At 41.3% G+C, this 21,339-nt stretch overlaps 1 protein-coding gene and 1 long non-coding RNA gene across 38 annotated transcripts in view; one reads left to right on the top strand and one right to left on the bottom strand.

Annotated features, from left to right (window-relative positions):
- LOC122636525 overlaps nt 1-21,339 on the bottom strand; it is a 206,070-nt gene that overhangs the window by 71,084 nt on the left and 113,647 nt on the right. The window contains exon 3 of the long non-coding RNA XR_006328971.1: nt 16,549-16,672. This is a non-coding gene — a long non-coding RNA (uncharacterized LOC122636525). The remainder of the gene's footprint in view (nt 1-16,548; nt 16,673-21,339) is intronic.
- Nucleotides 1-21,339, top strand: part of LOC122636519 (CUGBP Elav-like family member 1) — a 253,063-nt gene that overhangs the window by 123,230 nt on the left and 108,494 nt on the right. The gene's annotated exons all lie outside the window — the stretch shown is intronic.

Raw genomic sequence — 21,339 nt, 5'->3', positions numbered from 1 at the left:
TTAGAAAAATGACGCGAGTGAAAATTTAGGAAAAAGTGAACGTCTATGTTATAACAAAAAAAAAAAAAAAGAAAACAGGGAAATAAATCAAAGAACGTAACATCCTCGAAACGAAATGATTCAACATGACAACGGTAACCTGTTATTTCGACTATATGTACGTGATAAAAAAGTGACGATTATATAGCATTTGTTAAATCTTTTCTCTCTTATAAATCTTGCTTTTTTCTCACGGACAAAGTTCGAGACGAGGAAAAATAAAGAAAGTAGCACGAAGAAAAATGAAATGAAAAGTGCATCGAGCGTTCCCATCGGCCAACGAAGTTAGCAGTTTAACGCTAACTAGAGTCACTGGATGGAGACTCGTTTAGAATATCAAGGGGTCGGCTTATTTGTATGTAAATGTCGAGCTACCGGTCCATATCGGCCAAGAGCGTACGGTCCACCATGAACTTCTACGCGCACAAGTTCGACTTTCTCCGACTTCGTTTATAACGCAATCGCATAAATTTATTCTCGTTACCGTTCGCAGCTTCTCCGGTTATATCGCTTGGAAGGATAATCGTTGGCTTCTCTTTCTTTTTTCCACGAAGTAGCTATAAAACGATTTTCCTGATAATTTTTCCTTTCTTTTCTAATTTCCCGATGAAACGCGAACGATAATCGTATCCGGTAGTGAAAATTCGGTCTTTGAAAATCGATCTTTCGAAAGGACGGAACGATCGGGATTATTTACGTTTTTAAAAATAAAAAGGACAGGAAGAAATAATCATACGATTTTATATCAGGATCGTATTATAAGATCGATTTCACCTATCGCCGCGGAAAACAATAGGAGAGGATATTCGATGCACGAATTGGCAGGAAGTCGATCGCCGAGGGGCGCAAGTAGAATTGTAAAAGTTTCGCGCTACGTTAACTCTGATCGAGCGAGCAAGAAATGCCAATTTCGAATCTGTGTTTAACTTTTCAACTACGAGGCGCGGTTGCCGGCAAAAGCTTTGGCGATGGGATAAAGGCAGAAAGAAAGAAACAAAGAGAGAAGGAGAAAAAGAGAGAGAGGGCGAGAGAGGGAGGGAGGGAGGGAGGGAGGGAGTAGAGAAAAAAGTCAAAAAGTATAGAAACGTCAAGGATGTTCTTGAAGGAAAGACGAAGTGCGCGAACGTTCGTCCAGTTTTCTCTGTACATATAAAACTTGCACGATCCGTAGGAAAAGCGAGAAAGACGCAAAGAAAGAAAGAAGGAAAGAAAGAACGAACTCGAGGTTTTCGTTTCTTCTTCCAAGCACGACCTTTGTTTCTCACCAAGGGTCGATACGACATCGAGTAATCATCTAATGCGACTACTCTTGTGTGACAACCAAGGAGTACGTTCGATGGAACACTTGACTCTTTGTTACTTTCCTATGGAGGATCGATCGGACACCTCGAACGAATAGAATCCAGTTTATGAAAACTTTTTATTCGACTTTTTGACGAATCGAACATCGATTATCCGATCGAACGATTACTTTTCTATTTTCGTTAGACTTTTTTCCTCCCATCCTTGTACGGACTTGATTTAAAATTCGCTACAATTTCGATATGGCGTCTGGAATAGAAATCAACTTTGAAGAATGTATGCATTTTCGGTCGGGGCTATGCAAATACATCAAATTCACCTACATAGCTCATAGCGACAAACCAAACGTCCACGTTGGCTCGCCAGATATTTATGTACTGTCGCGGCATGCCATGTTTATGTGTTTTGCGAAGGATTTCTAAGAGGATGCAAAGAGTATCGTAAAACAGGGAAGTGGAACGTTATTGCGACTTGGACGGCCTATGGATAGCTAAACGCATAAATTCTGCCCTCGTCGCTCTGCGTAGGTGGACGTAAACGGTATTACGAATATCACTTGGCACGTTAGCCCAAAACTTGCTCGATATTATTTCTCGGTAATAATAGCGATACAATAACTCTATTAATAGATTCGAGATTGTTAAAAATTCTTTCGTATTTACGATGGAATATTAAATTTTGTTTTGCTCGCAATCAAATCGGGGATTCGCAATGCGATCCGTCTTGCGAAAACTCTACCAGGGATCTCACGAGGGATAATGCGCGAGCCAATTATTCGCGTTTGATCATTGATTATTCTTCACCGAACTTCACAGTAATAACTCTTTATCGGCAAACATTTTTTTTTGGATTATCGCGATTGGTCGATGGTTGAACGAACCATCGTGATCCTTCGCGCTTACTTGCAAGCCCGCGATTTGCTTGCCCGAGGAAACGTTGCCGATAATGTAACTTATCCACGATGGAGTATACGTAAGCTCCAAGAATCTCGCTAACTCAATTTCAACCCGGCCGGCCGTTCGACGATGGCGTCCATACATATTACGAAATCCTCTTATCGATATGGCCTGCAGTCTCGCCGCAATTCACGGAAACGTGCTTTATCTTCTCGAGTACTGTTTCTCAGCTAGCGAGAACTTCGATCGTGCGATCACCGCTCTCTCGTATTCGAGTTCACGAGTTTTCCGAAATAATTGCGCCACTTGCAAAATTCTTCTCAACGGGACGAATTAAACGATCGATCGAGAAGGAAAAAATTACACCGATGTTCTTTGCGAAATTCGTTAGATCGTACGTATTATTTGTATCGCGCTTGCATCGGGAATAAGGTAAAAAGAACTCGTGTCGCTCGATGAAAAAGAAAAAAAAGGAAGAAACAAAATAAAACAAAAGAAAAAAATAGAAGAGCGCGAAATTGAAAAAGCGAAAATAGTAGCGTCTACTTGAGTTTGTAATTAAGCGTGTTGCGCGATTTCCAATGGGAATAAAGAGCGATAGAAAATTTTCTACATCGCCACGTTTAACGCTTTCACCCGGAGAATTTCGTTTCACGATGTTTCACGGACGATCCGAGTGTGCCTAAATGGCATTTTTGTTCCGTTGGGAAATCACGCATTCGATAAAGCGCGTTTCGTATGCCATCGTTAATTCCATTTGTACCTCTTTGCTCGGTTTTTCTCCGACATTGGCGATCGCGTATACCTTCTTCCATATTCTCCCTCGGCTTTCCTATCTCCCTCCCGCCCTTTCTACCTCTTTCTATCTCCTCTCTAATTCTCTTCCTCGACTTCATTCGTGCCGCCACCCTTCGTTACATCGACCCCAACCACCGAATATATTACAAAGAGAGAAGAGGAATTTAAATTGCCGCGAAAGTATTAATTGTCTCTCCTTCGTGCTTTACGGTAACCATTCGCCGTATCTCTCTATCTCTCTTCTCATTCTTCTTCTTACTCTTCTTCCTTTCCTTTCGACTCGTCTTCCTTCGATCACATCTAGCTTCCATCCTCGAAATCTCGACGGGGAGTAACACCTGGAACGATATATTACCGGTTCGTGCGTCCCGCGTCTCACGCGACGACCATCGATTATTTTTAATATCCCATTTATATCTCCGCGCGTGTTTACTCGTGCGTATGGCAAAGCATCCACGTCGCGTTCGTTAATTCCATTTGTATAGTTATTTGCTCGCGAGATTCGAGCGTGACGATGGCCGATCGTTTCCTCCGTCGAGTCTTTTACGTTTCTCATTCTTTTCTCCTCTTCCGTTCCTTCTTCTTTCGAGCGCAATTCTTCCCTTTGGCCCTCCCCCTCCCCCTCCTCCCCATTCTCGCCTTTTCTCTCCATTCCGATTCGACAACGAACGAGTAACTGCATCCGGACCACTCGAACGCGTAGGAAAAGTATTGCTGAGAAGAAGCTATCCTATTCCCGCGTCTCCTTTCTTCTGTTTTCATTAGACTCCATTCGGATCTTTCGAGTAAACACCCGAGCCAGCTCAGGCGAGGATATAAAACCACTTTCCTTCGAGATTATTGACATATCGGTCGAAGGAAATTGAGGTGTCTGCCGTGGCGAACGATTTGGCCAGGCGTTAGAGTTCGTATTGAGAAAAAGCAAGGGAAGAGGAAGAGAGATGGAAGAGAGAAAAAAAGAAAGACAGTGGGGAAAGTAAGAGAAAGGGGTGGGGGGGGGCAAGAAAAAGGTAAGACCGCTGTTTCACCTATTGATTAGCCGTAGAGAAAAGATACAACGCGTTCGTTTGCCGAAGCGAACACATCGAATTAGAAAAGAAAATGTGTTTCTTAAGACGATCGACGTTGTCCTTGTTGTTGTTAAGTTATAAATCGACGAGATAAGACGTATAAGCCAAACGCAAACAGGGAAACAAGGTCCGCCCGTAGTATATTCTTACTGTACGACTGTAACTTTCTCCCTCCTGTTCGAAAGTTCGAATTACTTTCGTCGCTCTTTGGAATCACTTATTGTTAGTTCCCTGCGTGGAAGTTGGAAGGTCGGAAGCTTTAACAGCGTTGAAGTTCGGCACTGTGAAAAATGTTGAAAAGGAAGGAACGTGCGACGATTTCGAAAATTCGAAGCACTCGAAAAAGATGATGGAGGGACGGGGGGAGTGGAGACTATGTTCCGTAGAACTTTCGTCGTCGTTGTCATCGTCGTCCTTGAGATTCGAGAGACGAAGGACGCGAGTCGGAAATTTCGTCGGAAAATCTTCATTCGTCGTCGTTAAGGGGTAGGGAGGAAGGAGCGAACCGATCGATCCGTCGTCGAGTAAAACGAGGAACGAGAAGAGGAGTGGAGCGGAGAGGAGCGGAGAGGAGAGGAGAGAAGAGAAGAGAAGAAGAGAAGAGAAGAGGAACGGATAGAAAGCCGTTCGGTGAAAGGAAAATCGAGTAGTTGTAGGAGTAGTAGTGGTGGTAGTAACACTGGCAATAGCAGTGTTGGTGGTATAACGGACAATTAATTATGTCGCGACTGTAACTAATCCTGCGGGACAATAGGGAGACGACGCATCTTTGCGTCGTCCTTCGACTACAATGCATATTGAATTCGTAAGCACCGCGGAGATGGTGAGAAGGACGAGCGTTGAAGAACCGGCCGACGAACAATGACGTGCCAGCCGCAGGTCGCGAGGGTTTCTAGCCCCCTTCTGTAGTTTCCTCGATTTCCTCGTTTTGCAAGGTTTCCTCGAGTGGTACGCGCACAACCGACCCAGAGCAGCACTCCGCGTTCCGGGGTTACATCAGCAGAGTGCATCGAGGCGTGCTGCGCCGTTGTGTTGCTGCCGCTGTTGCTGTTGCTATTGCTGCTACCGTTACTGCTACTGCCACCGCTACCGCTACTACGTTCGGTGGTGCTTCATACTTCTCGCTAGCAATTCCACAGCCCTTTCTCTGTTTCCGAGCGTAGCTCTATCCGCTACTATTCCGTTACATCCTACCCATGTCAACTCGACGAGTTCGCCGGCTTCGAATTTACGCTCACGTTCTAGCAACGCATACAATTCCAGAACGATAACGTTAAACGAATCTAAACGTTTTCGAGCCTTTCTCGAAGAAAACGAAGTACCTGTTTTTTCATCAAGATTATTTCTCTCATCAAGATCGTTTACGATCTTACGTCGAGACGATTATCTGGTCCTTTAATTTCGTCCTCAGACACCATTTTGTTTCATTAGTATCTGTTTCACGGTCGCAATAACTCGAGATATGAAACGGGCTTATTTATTTTCTTGCGATTGGATCTAGTCAAATATCGGCACGAACTCGCATATCTCGTTAAGAGATGAGTTAATATTTCCTATACAGGCGGCTGGCTTTCGAAATTGAACCCATAAAGCTAATTAAGCGATGATACAGAGATGAGTAATCTGTTGGCGGTCTGCGTATTCGGGGAAACTCGAAAGAGAGAATAGAGATGATGGAGAGGACGGAAATGGATCCAAAAATGAGAGTGAAGAAATTTACGGTAATTACGTTTTTTAACAAAAAAAAAAAAGAAGAAAAAGAGAAAGGATAAGCTCGAATTTACAGGGATTCCTGTTTGTTGCTCGATCGTAGAAAACAAAAATACTTTCGGCCTCTACGAGTTGGTTCGAGATTAAAGACATAAAATTAATTGATGCGCGATACGACGCGTTGGTGCGTAAATCAAAATTACCGCTCATAAAGAAGAAAGAAAAAAGAAAGGGAGGCGGAGTGAGAGAACGGCGAAGAGAAATGAGGCAATGAAAAGAACCGCAATTTTGCGATCCTGTTTGCTTGCGCGCGGTTATATTTTTTTTACCGTGATTTGAAAAGTATTGGAAACGAACGAACACAAATATGGATGTGTGCGCGTTTAAAAAAAAATAAAGGAACCCGGAGTTTTCCTTCGCGAACTCATTTCAAGTTAATTAAAGTGGACTTTTTAATCATGAAATTATCATAAAAGTCATAGTCGTTGTAATTTCACTCATCGCCTTTTTTAATATTTTCTATTTTCTTTGCGATGTCGTGACGTCAAACATACAAAATCGTATATATATTAGTTTCTCGCGTCCATTTGAAAACTCAAATACATCGATTTTAATTTTCGATCGATCGAATACGAACGAACGTTCGTTCGGTAAGTGAATTCAGGAAGTAAGACGAATTGTCCGAGATAACATAATACACGAGTTAAAGAAAAAGTAGAGCGGGATCGAAACAACGACATAGCAGCAACGGCGTCGGTTCAACGCCGATATTCTTATCGCAAATACGTATCGGTGAGTCTACTTGAAGCAAATCTACTTTCCCCACCCGACTTCCCCTCCGCCCCAACAATCCCCCAACTTCCCGTCTGTTTGTCGAAGGATATCATCGAGATCGCGCCATCGAAGTGACGGACACGATGAGTCACGTTGGCATACAACCGCAGTACCGTGTTCTCCATTAGATAGCACTGTGTTGTTTTAGGCCTGACCCGAATTAGGTGCGAGCCGCTATGAGAATGTGACTCATGCTGCGTATTGGTAGCGAAGGTTTACTTTGATAGCAAATATACACCGACGAAGGGCCGCTGTCGTCGTCGTCGTCGTCGTCGTCGTCGTCGTCGTCGTGTCATTGTCGTTGTTGCGCGTTAAGTGTTCCACCGTCTATACCTATATCGTTTTACTTTTTTTTTACCTTCGTACATCATCTTAAAAAAGTTACGATGCTGCCACGGCTGTTGTTTTCCTCGTACCACTCGTATCTTTGTAATTAATCGTCGTAGTTTCTTTCCTTTTTCTTTTTTCCCCTTTTTTTTTCGCACCGTAATAACATTTTCATAGTGGTTTAAATGAAGATCGAGGACACTACGGAAAGGAGACATTTTCAACATAGTTACTTACGGTTGTACCTCGTTAAATGTCGATCACGACATCGGTAAGACGAATAATTTGGAGGAATAGTAGGGGGGAAGGTTGACGGGTGATGTAACGACAGATTTTTTAGTAAAAGAAGGAAAAGAAAAGAAGGCAAAGAAAAGAATTTCTCGTGAAGAGATTCGTCCTCGAGGACGGTCTCGATCGATTTTATCGATGATTCGACCCTCTTCAGTGAGCGAAGACAATAGGGTAGAAGCCCAATCAAGCACGGTTACATAAATAGAAAAATTCATCGTTAGAGTCGCGCGTCGCCCATAATTCAGGCAGACAACGCGGTCGTTAAGGAAAAGTTTCAACATTACAAGGACAAAATATAAGGTCGTAGTCGACTTTTGCAAAGAAAAAGAGAAGAAGGTTGGAAGATCGTGTCTGGAAGGAGTTGTCGTCCCTTAAATTGTATCGCAAATTGTCGGCTCTCCCGCTGCGCTTAGGGTGGCCCGCGAGAGAAAGCGTAATGGCCTGTTACGCGATGATGAGACGTACAACGTTCTTGAAGTTTTCTTCGATTCTCCTTTCGCCTTTCTCTTCTATTTCGCGAGTGAATTTTATGAATGAATAAAAAAGAAAACTGACAATTCTGGAAGGAAGTAATAAAAGAAAAAAAGAAAAAAGGAAAGAAAAGAGGAAAACATTCCATCGAAGATTAAATTCGAACTATCCCGTCAAATTCGTTCGACTTTCGATCAGTAAACCGAAATCATTTCAATTGGGAGTAGGTCGACGCGGTCAAATTGGTTCAGCCAGTTGCGTCGAAATTCGCGTACACGCGATGAATAACAAGGTCCCGTATCGCAAAGCTAGTTTCTCTCATTTCTACGCTTCTCTTCGCGATATCCGTTTCTCTGTCTCTGCGTCTTTGCCAAGAACAGGTAGACCATTCTATTGTGTTGCAACGCCCATGGCTATCGGCCGGACAACGAACAATAGAAATCATGATGCCCGCATTTGAACGGTGTATTCCCGGATAATTGCTTTCGAGAATCTAAAACAAACTACGTGCAGTTGCCGTAGGCGAGAACCCTCGTTACACAATTTTTCTTCCTTTCTCTCTATCTCTATTTTTTCTTTTTTTTTTCGATCATTCTTTCTCTATGCATTTCGTTGCTACTATACTTCTCCAATCGATCTCCATTTTCAACGGGAGAATTTCAGTTTCGGACAGACCACGCTTTTGTCGGGGACGATATACGATCTTCTACAAATTGCAATAGCAATCTATAAATCTATCTCTATATACGATACATCGAACATTGGCCATCGATGGTGATAACATTTGCCCTCACGATAGCTATGCGTTTCCTCGAATTTTCCGAGACAACGTGAAACGAGAGAGGAGAACACAGAGGCGACATTTGGTAGTATCTTTCGATCGATCGAAACCAAACTCGGAAGCATCCATGTTTTCCTTTTAATGTCCTTTTATATACATATACATATATATGTATATATATATACACACACACCCATCCACTCTTAGAATTCGTTTCTTACAGCATTTCTCATTTCGTAAAAACGTTCGACTAGTGGCTAGATTTTCTGGAGTAAATTTTAATTTTAAATACAAATTTACCTTGTTCTCTTTTGTCCTTCAGACACCGAGTTTCGGCGCGATGGAGTCGGTTGCTGTAACAGTCGAGTCGAGCTCTTTACTCGACTCTCTTTACAAGTAACGATAACGATTTGGAACGTGTTAAAAGTCGGCGTCGCGTTTGGAGGCCGTCCAAAAGTGTCGTGCCACGGTCCAAACCTTTCAAAGTGTCCAAGAAAGGCCTCGCTTGCTCGCCGAGCCGAACGAACGAATGAACTTTCTGAATTCTCTTTTACCCACTCCCTTTTCTCTCTCTCTCTCTCTCTCTCTCTCTCTCTTTCTTTTCTCCCTTTTATCAATGCTCTTAGCCACCTCTTTAAACGTACACATTAAACATTAAAGCGTAAGAAGCAAAACGCGGATTTAAAGGTGCCCGATATTAATCATTAACGCGTTAAACTAAAATCTATAAATTTTCGGGCTCAATCAAGCACTTTTCTTCTAGTATATAAAACTAGTTATAAAAAAGAAGACCAAGCATCGAGAGAGTAAAAAGTTTTTCGATCTTTCTACTCCACCGTATTTAAGGTTCTCAAAAGACTTTTGCAGAGGAAATAAGCAAGACCTTTAATAAAATCTGTAAAAGAGCGAACTTGTCGCTACTGCTGCTGTTGTTACTGCTTACTCGATATTGGCAACAAACGACGAAAAGTAGATTCTGAAGAGAAAGAGAAAGAGAGAGAGAGAGAGAGAGAGAGAGAGAGAGAGAGAGAGAGAGGGAGAGAGAGCTTCACGAATACTTCTTACAACGAACCATCAAATGCACGAAGACGTTTATCCTCGTTTTATGCTTTTTTCCGTTGTATCGCGTAATTCATAAAACCTTCTTTAAAAAGTGACCTTCTTTAACAAAAAGAAATAGAGCGGAGAACACAAAGAGAGGGAGAGATAAGAAACGCGAGTAAAAACAAAAGGGAAGGTATGGAATGATGAAAACGTCGGACGAACGATAATCGTTCCTATAATATTCAATATGCCAAACGACGAAGGTAGCTTATTCATCAATTCAAATCCACAAGTTCTCTCCATTCATACAAATCGCACGTAAACCGAACGTCCTGGGCCCGCGTCCGTACCTTAATGGATGCAGTTTCCCTTAGGGGACCAACGACCGCCAGTGGATCTGTGGAAGAGAAGCGTCAGAGGGGCTTAAAGGGATGGTCTAGGGGGTGGACAAGGGGTTGGTTCCTGGCTGCTTTCTGCCAGCGAATCTAGCAAAGCAGGGGATGATTCTAAACGTACGGCCCGATAGGGAAATCCAGCATACGTCCAAAGCCCTCTCTGTCTTCTCTCGCGCATACACACACACGCGCACAGATACACTCACACTTTCTCTCTTCCTGCAGGCACGATCTCTATTCCCTTTCTGTATTCTCGGGGCGATAACGTTTCCGGATGTTGTCTCCGCCCATACACCAGCCGTACTTGCTCGACCGCCTTCTTTGCGCATCCTATTGCTGCTTCTGCCGTTGCCTGATTCAGAGTTACGCGCTGACTTTTCGAAAGATTCCTTCTCCCCAAGGAACTGGGCAAATTTGAACGAGGGGAAGGGCAAGAAAGAAGGAGAGAGAGAGAGACAGAGAAAAAGACAGAGAGAGAGAGAGAGATAAAAAGGTGGTCTCGATTCTCGATGCGAAGGGGACTTTCGGCAGATAAGAAAGATCGAACTTATTGCCAATTAGGGTGATTTATGGGAAGAATATTGTTTTCTTTCCCTACCTCTTGTGCATTTGGATAAGGGTGCTTTCGAGAGGATGAAGGGAATAATAGACTGGACCAAACGAAGTTGACTTTGCCTACTCGGAGATAAAAAAAAAGAAAAAAGAAAAGCTAAATGGTCTGGATTCTTGAGAGAATCATTTTTACTGTTATTGTTATTATCGAAGACGAAAAAAGAAAAGGAATAGGAAAACTTCCATTGAAATAATCCTCGCAATGATATCATTGTTTGTCGACGGATTCCACTTCGTATCAAATTTATCACTACGATAGAGAATTGCCTCGTTAATATCCTTCGGAGTAACGCCTCGTAAGAATATTTAAAAAGTCAAGAGAAAAGGGTGGCATTAGAGAAAAGTTGAATTTGAAGCTAAAGCAGAAACGAGACGTAGGACTCGTCCTTTGTCAGTGTCAGCAGCACCGAGGTTCCGATGAATGCCACGACGAACGGATAGGACAACGACGACGGGAAAGGAAGGAGGGGCGCGACGGAGGTAGCTTCTTTCTGCGCTTTCGCTGAAGCGGCTTTTTTATTCGAGCTCCTTTGGCGCGAGAGAGAGAAAACTAATCGGGAAGGGGTTCGTGCCGGTGGCTTTTTTCCAGTCCCGTTTCCTCCGTGCTTTCCGGCCTTCTCCAACGGCACCGGGATGATTATCCGACGCTTCCTCTTTTCAAGTAGGTTCTTCATGCCCTCCTTTCTCCTCCTTATCCTCCTCTTCTTCTTCGTACACGTACACATCCGCACAAGTTCGTAGGTAGAAACGTCCATTTCTCGTAAGCTTCTATCTTTCCCTCGATCTTTGCGACTTATCCTCTCCCGTTCCTCTCCTATCTATATACCTACCCTCTGCCCTTCCTCAGCCATGACTTCCGTTGACATCTTTGATCACGAACGTCTCCAGAGGAACACCACTCGTGCTACCATCGGCCATCTAAGATTTGAATAGAGACTCGATGCTTTTGATGTCCTTTACAGGGAATACACGCGCTGACCATTGGCTTTCCATTACTCTCGGACGTCGATCCTTCTTCTTCTCCTCCCTCTCCTTACATTCTTCCTTTCACCCTTTCCGCTACTTCACCGACGTCTCCGTTTCTATGTCTCTCTCTCTGCCTCCCGTCTCCGTCTTTCTCCCTCGATTCACCCTGCTCGCACACACATACGTACTTACTCTTCTCCATAATTCAGCAAAACGTTAATGTATAATCACGATCCAAAGGTCTATTAACGGGTTACATCTTCGATACGCGACTGAAGTCTAAAGCATTCACGAATGTAGACACGCGATACGATCTCTCCTTTGATTTCTCGAGCGATCCTAGATTTTCTGCCCACTCGTCGCAGATATTCGCTCGTCTATTTACCACTGCTGTTGCTTTCACGAATTTCTCTTGTGGCTGCCATCGCGAGGTCAAGAGTATCGATAAAATTCCCCATTATCGACCAGCGCATTCATAAAATGATACTTTCGATAAAGTCTTAGGGATTTCATAGTACGTTCTCAGAGAATATGTTTTGTATAAAAATATATAGATATAAATAAATAAAAAAAGAAATAAGAATGCAAAGTTTCTTTGACGAATCGGCGTTTATAACAATCGTCAAATGAAGCCTAATGTAAATCTAGAAACGTTAAATTTGGAAGCGAGACTAAACAGAGAGAGGCGAACGATGGCGAGGAGAGGGATAGCTCTCTCCGAGTACCTTTGGATTAAAAGCTTAAAGGTCTTCCTTGTCGTTCGATCCGTTCGTATTAAAAAATTTCGAAAGATTGGTTTTAATCGAGCAAGGACGCCATTCAGCGGATATAATCGAATTTCTTGTAAGCGACGCTCGCTTAAAGGTCTAACTCCATATTCCTTCGTTCGTAGGTAACGACGTAAATTGAAATAGAAATTTAGGGAGAAAGTTGTCGATCGTTTTAGCAAAGCTACCATTAATTCGAGATAATTATACTTAAATCGAAACAAACGAGATGCTTACGTATATATCGTAAATAATTAGGAAAAATATATAAGAAGGATTCATTGTGCCATCATTCGTCTACAAATTTTCGTTTTTCACTTTTTATTCAATTTTACTCCTTTCAAGGAGTCTATTCTCGATATCGAGATAAACGTATTATAAAAGAAACTTCACTTGTATATGAAATTGCTTCCACAGATAATTTCGTGGCAGCTGGCCTGTCTTGCTCCGGTTCTTTCCTTATAATCAGTCCTAATGACTCGAGCCAAGTTTCACGAGCGTATTATTCATGGTCGCAGTTTGGCGTTCCTCGGAAGCGCACCTTCGTCTAATTTGCTAAAAGCTGAAAATTCAACGAGTCGTCGAGATCGACGAGGCACGGACATTCCAACGAAAGTCAGAAATTCAAGTAACGTCGCCTTTCCACTACCCTCTTTCTCTCCCTCTTTCTCTCCCTCTCTTTTTCCTTCTAAAGATGATGAGAGTACTAAGAGAGATCGAAGGGTCGTAAGAGTGGGACTTATTGGAAGAAGAGTTATTGAATCGCTTGTCGAAAGTTAGACGCGGATAAGTGCGTACCGTTTAAGAGATCTCGCTCGTTAAAGAGTCCTGCAATTATCGTCGTATCTTCAGTTTTTTCGTTTTCTCGATAAAATAAACCGATATCGATGGAAACATCGGTTTCTCCTTGCAACGATTGAAATAACAAAGTTCCAAATTTATGACCTCGTCGGATCGAGGAAGGGGAAGGGAGAGAAAAAACGAAGGAGAGAAAAGCAAAAATAATCGATAGTAAATACAAGCTGTCCTGACGAAAATTTTGTAAACCAGGTTCAACGACGTAATTCAATCAAATAATTATTTTCCGTTCGTTAAGTCTGTAAAATTTTCCCCGTCGGTAATTACTCGCGCAAACGTATTGAAATAGTTTAAAGTATATCATTACGCAGCGTACTTCGTAACAAAAGTCGGTAGGTGGTTAAATTTAATTATGTTGGTCGAGTACCTTTTACTAATTAAATTATTGCAGTAGTTAAATAACATCGATTTTTATGTAGATTCAAATAATATTTGATTAGTTTCACCGAATGAAAAATTCCAGTTATGGCGGAATCGGGTTTTATTAATTTAGTAAAATGTATATTTTTAATAAACCCACTGGAATGTTCAATAATAATAAAACTTGTTGACGCTGCAGCATCGAAGCAAATTTGATCGAAATTGAAATATCAGAAAGATCTATAAGTACACGGTTACGTATATAAAAAGCCAAAGTAAAGAGACGCGAAAAGGACTTTTCAAGTCGAGTCTCTCTCGTTTACCTCTTTAAATTCGGATAATTAGTAACTTGGTTTGCTTCGAGCATTTATGAATTCCGTGTAACGTATATAACTAACTTCCTAGTTCAGAATTTTCGAAAGTCGAACGCCTCTTAACGAGAACCTTTAGAACTTTACTTCCCACTCTCTTTCGATTTAGTGATCTCGAACTTCATCCTTGACTAACATCTCGTTCGGTCTTTACGATTTTCGAGCCATTAGCCAAAGATCGATCGCGATTTGGTGAAGTCTTTCGAAAGATACCGCATCTTGGAACATCGAACTTGGCAAGGAGCTATATCTTCGCGAACGCGCGTTCGACTAAATGTAAATACGGTTGTATCTTTGATCGAGTAGAAGGAAGAAGAAGCGAGAAAGAGATAATGAACGGTCCGACAAAGACGTGCTCGAGAGAGTAGACGTTTTCAAACGTCATGTGTAATTTTACGGACGAGTACGATACAGGAGAAATAGAAGATAGCCAGTTAGTGGAACCCGAACCGAGAAATTTCGTGTCTCTCTTGCTATCGTGAGATTTCATTAGATTAGTTGGTGGTTGCTTATTCGCTCGCTACCTCGGTCGTTCGCATCCCAACCTCTGGCAGTTAGTTCGTTTCACGAAACGGGAAGAAGAGTAAGAGGAGATGGAGGACCACTCGCGGCCGTGCTATCAATTGGATCATTAATTTCGGAATCTTGAAGTTAACGTGAAATACCGTTTCGTTTTCGCTGTGCAATGGCCTTGCATTTTTTAAACCTCCATTCGGGTTAATGAAAGTTTCATGCGGCGAAACCGCACGGCCTTCTAAACAAAGCATCTGTACGAACGCGAGCGTACGATGCCACCGGATCCTGCAACCTTACCACCACTTGTAATTTTGCTGTCTCTTTGTGAGTTTTCCCAACCTTAGGAAGTTAATTAAGGCCGACGTCGCGAGAACGCTCCGGACTTCGTAATTCTTTTCTTGCAAGAAAGCTTAAAAACTTTCGTAAGCCTATTGTACCATGTCGAGCTCGTTATCGGGTACTTTTACGAGGGTTATTTTTCTTTCTCCTAAAGGCATCGCCTGTACCATGGCTTTTTGAGATCGTTCTACGACTCGTTGTCTGCAATTGCTTCTTTATAAGCCAACGTTCGAGAAAAAGTTTTGTCAAACTCTTATCGGACTTAAAGCGTATCGTGCGCTGAAAGAACCATTGATTAAAATAACGTGAACCGAGGTAGGGTGACATTTCGAAGTCGTTGTAAAAAAATATTGCACTGGCCATTCGTCGCTTTTCTTTCCTTTATCCGTCATCGCGCCTTAACGCGTCGCGTTAACGATCGATCATTAAATAATGTGCGAAGCTCGTAGGAAAAAATTCGACGTCGATACCGATCCGATTCTATTTGCGACTGTGCGCAGCGTACGACGAGATAATTGGAAATAGCAGAGGGCAGCGCGTTGTCGCGTCAGAAAGCAACGTAGTTCGAATTCGGTCGTGAATACGAGCGAGTGCTCGCGGAAGGGTGGCGGCCGCGTATAAGAGGGTGCTCGAGAGAAGGCACAACGAGGAGGAAAGTGCATGGTGGCCCATTTGCTAGTAGGGATGCGGAGGCAGAGCTTGTAGGATCACGAAGCATGATTTCACGGGACGGTGGCCGGGTGAGTGTCATGCCATTGGATGGCAGAGCTATGCGAGCTCCATGTATCATGTATAGAACTTGACGAAGCCGTGCCAGTGCGCACTGTACGATGGGAGATGGACGTACGAAGATGGAATGGGGAGGCGTCTCTTTGCGACAATACGATGTCGTTTCCAAAACACGCTTCGTGACCGCGTGCCGAGCGTGTTTCACCGACGAAATAAGAGTACAAGGCTCCCGTGTCAAAATGGATAAACGATCGTCCCTTGGACCTTACGTAACATCCATTTTTCTCTGGTTAACATCGTCCGCCACAAATTTACTACTTTCGCGTAGACTGCCAAAAAAATAGGCGTCGGGATACTTTGCTTTGGGAGAACGTGGCGTAAAAGCCGATAGTGGTAATAGATTTACTTTGGAACGATACAAGCGTTTCGTCGATAAGAAATTAATTTCTCTGTTTCCCCCATTTATTCCCCTATTCGGGGAAATTCTTTCCAGAGATCAAACCCGAATACGATACTCCCTCGCAGAGAAATTCGCGCGGAACGCGAAGAGAAAGACAAAGAGAGACAAATAGTAGACGATTGAGAAGGAGTCGATCGGGATGTACCATCATTGATCGATGGAGGCGAAGGGGGAGAGAAAAAGAAGGATATAAACGGTGCTTCCTATCTTCCGGTCTTCTCCACACGATGAACAGAGAAAGGGGGAAGGGGAGAGAAATAGCCAGTCGCGAGGTGCCTTCGGCTCGCTCGGATCAAACGCGTATCCCGATAAAAATCCTAACGAATTCTTTCACCTTAAAAAGAGAAATTCTTTCGCTCTTTGGCGAGCGGAACGGCGCGGTAATGCTGGAAGCATTGTAGATCGAATCATGCCCCTTTGAGGACACGAATCCGACTGCAATTTTTCCATGGGACAAAGGTTCGGTGCAGGTGGAGCGCGCGAGAGCGTCAGAAAGGGCGAGTCTCTGAGCAAAGCGGCGAGCAAAGCGACGGGCAAAGCGGCTTCGTGGGCTCTCGCGTTCGCTTCGTCGAATACATTCACGTCAATTCCACGTATAACACATAAACGTACCTGTATAGGGGCAGTCCTGAATTCTCTGCTGCTACCGTCCTGAATATGATACGTATGCTGTTCGCTATAGCTTCCGTTAAACTCCGTTCACTGGTTCGTCGTTTCGTTCTCCAAGCAGCTTTCCCTAAAACATTTCCATACCTTTACGAACAATAGTTACCATCGATGAATTTCACTCGCACGTTTTTGTTTATTCTCTTGAAAAAGAAAAAAGACAGAAGGAACAAGTTGCAAAAAAAAACGCATTTGCTATAACGTGTCTATAAATGTCTCCGCGTTCGCAATCGTTCGGAACGTGTTAACCCATGTACGTCGAGAAATTGCTAATTTAGTAGATATTTTCATTTAAATATCGTCAAGAGAGCACGTCGACGATTGCGATTCAAACGCGATGTGATGATTAACAATTTAGAAAAAAATTGTTTTCTTCGGTAAACATTATTTAATTATTTATCTTGTAATTGTATAAATCAGTTGCAATCTCAATTTTTTTTTTCTTTTTTTTTTTTTTGGGAAAACATGAATTTAGTCGGAAGAATTTCTTCATAAAAAATTTTTTATAACAAATTGTTAATTAGTTATTAACAATTCGTTGAAAAAATAGACAAAGCCGTTCTCATTAAAATGACGTTTGTTTCAAGTTTCTATGACTTTTAGTTTCGGAGATATGACCAAGTAAATAGAAGACGCTATTATTAATAACGTAAAAAAATTGTTTATTTAGTAAAAAAAAAAAACTGATTTGTTCATTAATTATTTATTAATTTGTATAATTTTTTATATTAGTCTCAATCCAAATTATTTTTTAGCAAAGTTTAGTTTGCAAAAATTGTTTATAAAAATTGTTTATAACAAATTGTTAATTAATTATTAACAGTACGTTGAAAAAGTAGAGCGAATTGTCCCCTTTAATATGATATTTGTTTCAAGTCTCTACGACTTTTAGTTTCGGAGATATGGCCAAGTAAATGGAAGACGCTGTTATTAACAGTATAAAAAAATTGTTTATTTAATAAAAAAAAAACTAATTTGCCCATTAATTACTTATTAATTTGTGTAATTTTCTACATTAGTCTCAATCCGAATTATTTTTTAGCAAAATTTAATTTGCAAAAATTTGTTTATAAAAAATTGTTTATAACAAATTGTTAATTAATTATTAACAATACGTTAAAAAAATAGAGCGAATTATCCCCTTTAATATGATATTTGTTTCAAGTCTCTACGACTTTTAGTTCCAAAGATATTCGCTCATATATGGAAGACGTTTACGTTGACCCACTGACCCACTAACCTACATAATTTCATTCAATTTGGCACAGTGACACACTGACCTATATAAATTCCGAGAATTTACGCAACCTTACTACTATTACTACGAACAGCTGACTATACGAATTATGAATGAAAATCTTTCCGTGCCGATATCTTCGGAACGAAAAGTCGTAGAGACTTGAAACCAACGCCATTTTCACGTGTAATTTATTCTTTATTTATTTAAATATTGCAATAATATTGTTATAATAAAATCGATTTTGTTAATAATCTTCAAAATCGAATATTTTACTTTTCTTTCTTAATAAGAACATGGCTATAATGAAATTATCAAAATTTTTATTATAATTACGTAAAATTCATTTTGTTTATTTAAAATAAGAAATAAAAAATCTATTAATAATTGCCAATATACGAAATTAAAGTGTCAATCAACTCTAAAGACTTTTCTTTCGCAGTAAGGATATAATTGTGAAATATCTCTTGAATTAATAATTTTTCAATATACATGGATTAATTCTTTTTTGTAGAGAATTTCAAGTTACATCCGCCGATGCAATTAAAAATATGATTCCGTTGAAAAAAAATTTATTTGGCCATTATATCTTCTTTACGCGTTAACCTGCAAAATAATTATTATTGTCGATTTTTGTAAAGTTTCTCCATATTTCTAAAAAGAACGGAGATATTCAATGGGATTAAACTCTATATGTCCACATAATGTCGTATGTATTAATAATAGAGAAGGTTCAATTAAATTATTATTCCGCATCCGATCTGTCTCTAAATAAAATGGTAATTTGTATCAAAAACATTGCAATTACGTTCTATTGCTAATAATCATGTCGTAATTGCATTAAACATAATTATGGAATGCGCCTATTGTTATTATTGTCAACATTATTATTATTATTACTACATAGTAGCATATAGTAGTAGTAGTAGTAGTATTGTTATAGTTGTTGTTGTTGTTATTACTATTTTCAAAGTTCGAATAATCGACCCTCGCCAAGGGAGAAATTAAAGCGTGTTGAACCGGAACCGGAATGTTGTTTTTTCATACAAGTCGAGTACAAAAGTGAGCAAAAAGTTTATTTTATTTCTTTACTTTTTTTTTATATATATATTTTTTTTCTGTAAAACGTTAAAACCACACTTCTTTTGTAGTCAAGCAAGAGAAAGATAAAGAGAATGAAAAAGAGAACGGCCGTTTCTCTTTTTGCTGTTAGCTAAAAACACTTGGTAAAAAGCAAAGGAGAGCAAAGAACGAGAACTTTAGTACGAAGCAAAAACTATCTCGACTAAATTGGACGAAGGGAATTGTACATCCGAAAGGCGAAACAACGGAAAATGATAGGACGACAGAAATGTCATGACAAAAAAGACAAGAAGGATCCCGAGCAAAGAATCTATATAAAGAAGACAATATAAACAATTAGGGATCGACCTTTTTTCGATAAAGCATCGATATTTTGTCCATTCGATTGATTTCTTTTTCACAACGTTGCGTGTGTGTATGTGTGTGTATTTTCCACGAATGGGATAAGTCATTAGCGATCATTGATTTTTCAATCATTATCGATATGAAACAGAGTATTGTATCGGTCCAATCGTGTGTATGTTGTGTGAAATGAGAGAGAGAGAGAGAGAGAGAGAGAGAGAGAGAGAGACAAGAACGTAATGTTATCGTATTCCTAAATCTTTTCAGGCGTATTTGATATATTGCATATGCTAAATCGGTCAAAGCTTTTGAGAAACTCGTACTCTAAGCTATCCTAAAGTGTTAGGTAATTTCGTTGATAGTGTCCTCGCCGAATGCATCCTAGGATGGAGGAATCGCGTAGTCTCGTAGTCACCCACTTGCGCACGTGACTGGATGCAGTTTACCTACTCGGCATTGCAAACACTCAAAACTCGAGTTAATCGTCGAAGCGAGAGCGTTTACTCTGTGCCGCGCGCTCGCGTTACGAAGGAGCGAGAAAGGAAGGAAGGAAGGAAGGATGAAGGGGCACGAAGCCTAGAAAGGGAGTCGGACCTTGTTAAAGGGTTGGATGGTGGAGGGAGAGAGAAAGAGAGAGAGAGAGAGAAGCGTCGAGGTAACCTCCGTTGGAGGGGATGAACTGAAGAGAAAGAGAAAGAGAGAGAGAGAGAGAAAAGCGTCGAGGTAACTTCCACGGGAGGGGATAAATTGAAGAGAGAAAAAGAGAGACCGTTTGCCATCGACAAACTCGACGAGCTTACGAGTTTGCTGTTTTACCAGCAACTAGAATTAGGTCGAGTTTGTACGTTTCGTGCGATTTCACTGTCAGAAGCATGATGCGTTGTCGATTTAACTGACAGACATTGCTATTCGACTAATATCGACGTACCCGATACGAATGCCATTTCCGTCAGGAACTCTTTTTCGAGCGTCGATTTTATTTTAATATTCAATCTACATCACGCTTCGGAGACTCTTTTCTCATTGTTTCCAAAAAAAAAGAGAGAGAGAGAGCGAAGTGAAGAAAAAAAATTGTATTTTTTATTTCTTATTAAGAGCATTCACCGGATGGTCTCTTATTTATCCAGCCGATTTTAAAATCCTTTATAGAAACATTCGCGTTTATATCGTTCGAATCATAGAATTTGGCGTTTTAACGCTATCAATAATTCGACGTTATATCACACAAACGCATACACACGGACGAGAACGTACACGCGAACGAGGCAAACGGAACGGCTAACGAATCGTTCGCGTAACTGATCACGCTTTTCTCGCTGAACAAACACTCGTTTGTTCCTCCGTCATCGAAGGGTGAACTAAATTTTCCCCTTTCTGGTACCTCCGCTCCCCTCCCTTTCCCTCCCCTCTCGACAGCCCGTTCTCTCGACGTAACCACCTATGATTTTAGTCCGACGTGTTTTCGATGAGATTTTTTAAATGAATTTTCACGATTCTTTTTCTCGAACAAGTCTGACATTGATCTTCGAGTTCGGATCATTACCGAGATACGATAAAAATTCGGATTGATAGCGTCTTCATATCGAAAATCAACAGAGCGTTTTACAAAATAATGGAAGAAGAGGAAAGAAAAGAGATGGAGAAAAAGTGATGGGAGGGACGACGGTGGTGGATGGAAAAATAATTAAAATCAATCGAGCAAATGCGGTGAAAAGGGCACGGTATAAGGTGCATGACGTGAATGAGGAGAAACGAGAATAAATACCGGACTAACGAGCGCGGAAATTGACGGACGCGTCCAAGGGTGCTTCAGACGGCGATACCACTAGGAATAAGAGCCGGAGCTCGCCCGATACCTTTGTCCCTCGTTAAATTCCAAAGACGATGTTATTTCGTTCTCCGCGTCCTCTCATCGCCTTCCCCCTCGTTCTTCGGCGCCCCTCTTTTTACGACTTTCCAACCTCGTTCTAAGCGAAGACGATTATTTCTATTGCAAAATATAAGGACGTATAATAAACGTGAGAGCTTTTCTATACGTATACAGGAGCCTCAAAAAATATATAGGCGCCTGTATC

This window comes from Vespula pensylvanica, chromosome 22, assembly GCF_014466175.1.
Source record: "Vespula pensylvanica isolate Volc-1 chromosome 22, ASM1446617v1, whole genome shotgun sequence".
NCBI lineage: Eukaryota > Metazoa > Arthropoda > Insecta > Hymenoptera > Vespidae > Vespula > Vespula pensylvanica.
Note: the sequence above shows the minus strand (reverse complement) of the source record. Positions and strands in the feature narration are given on the sequence as shown.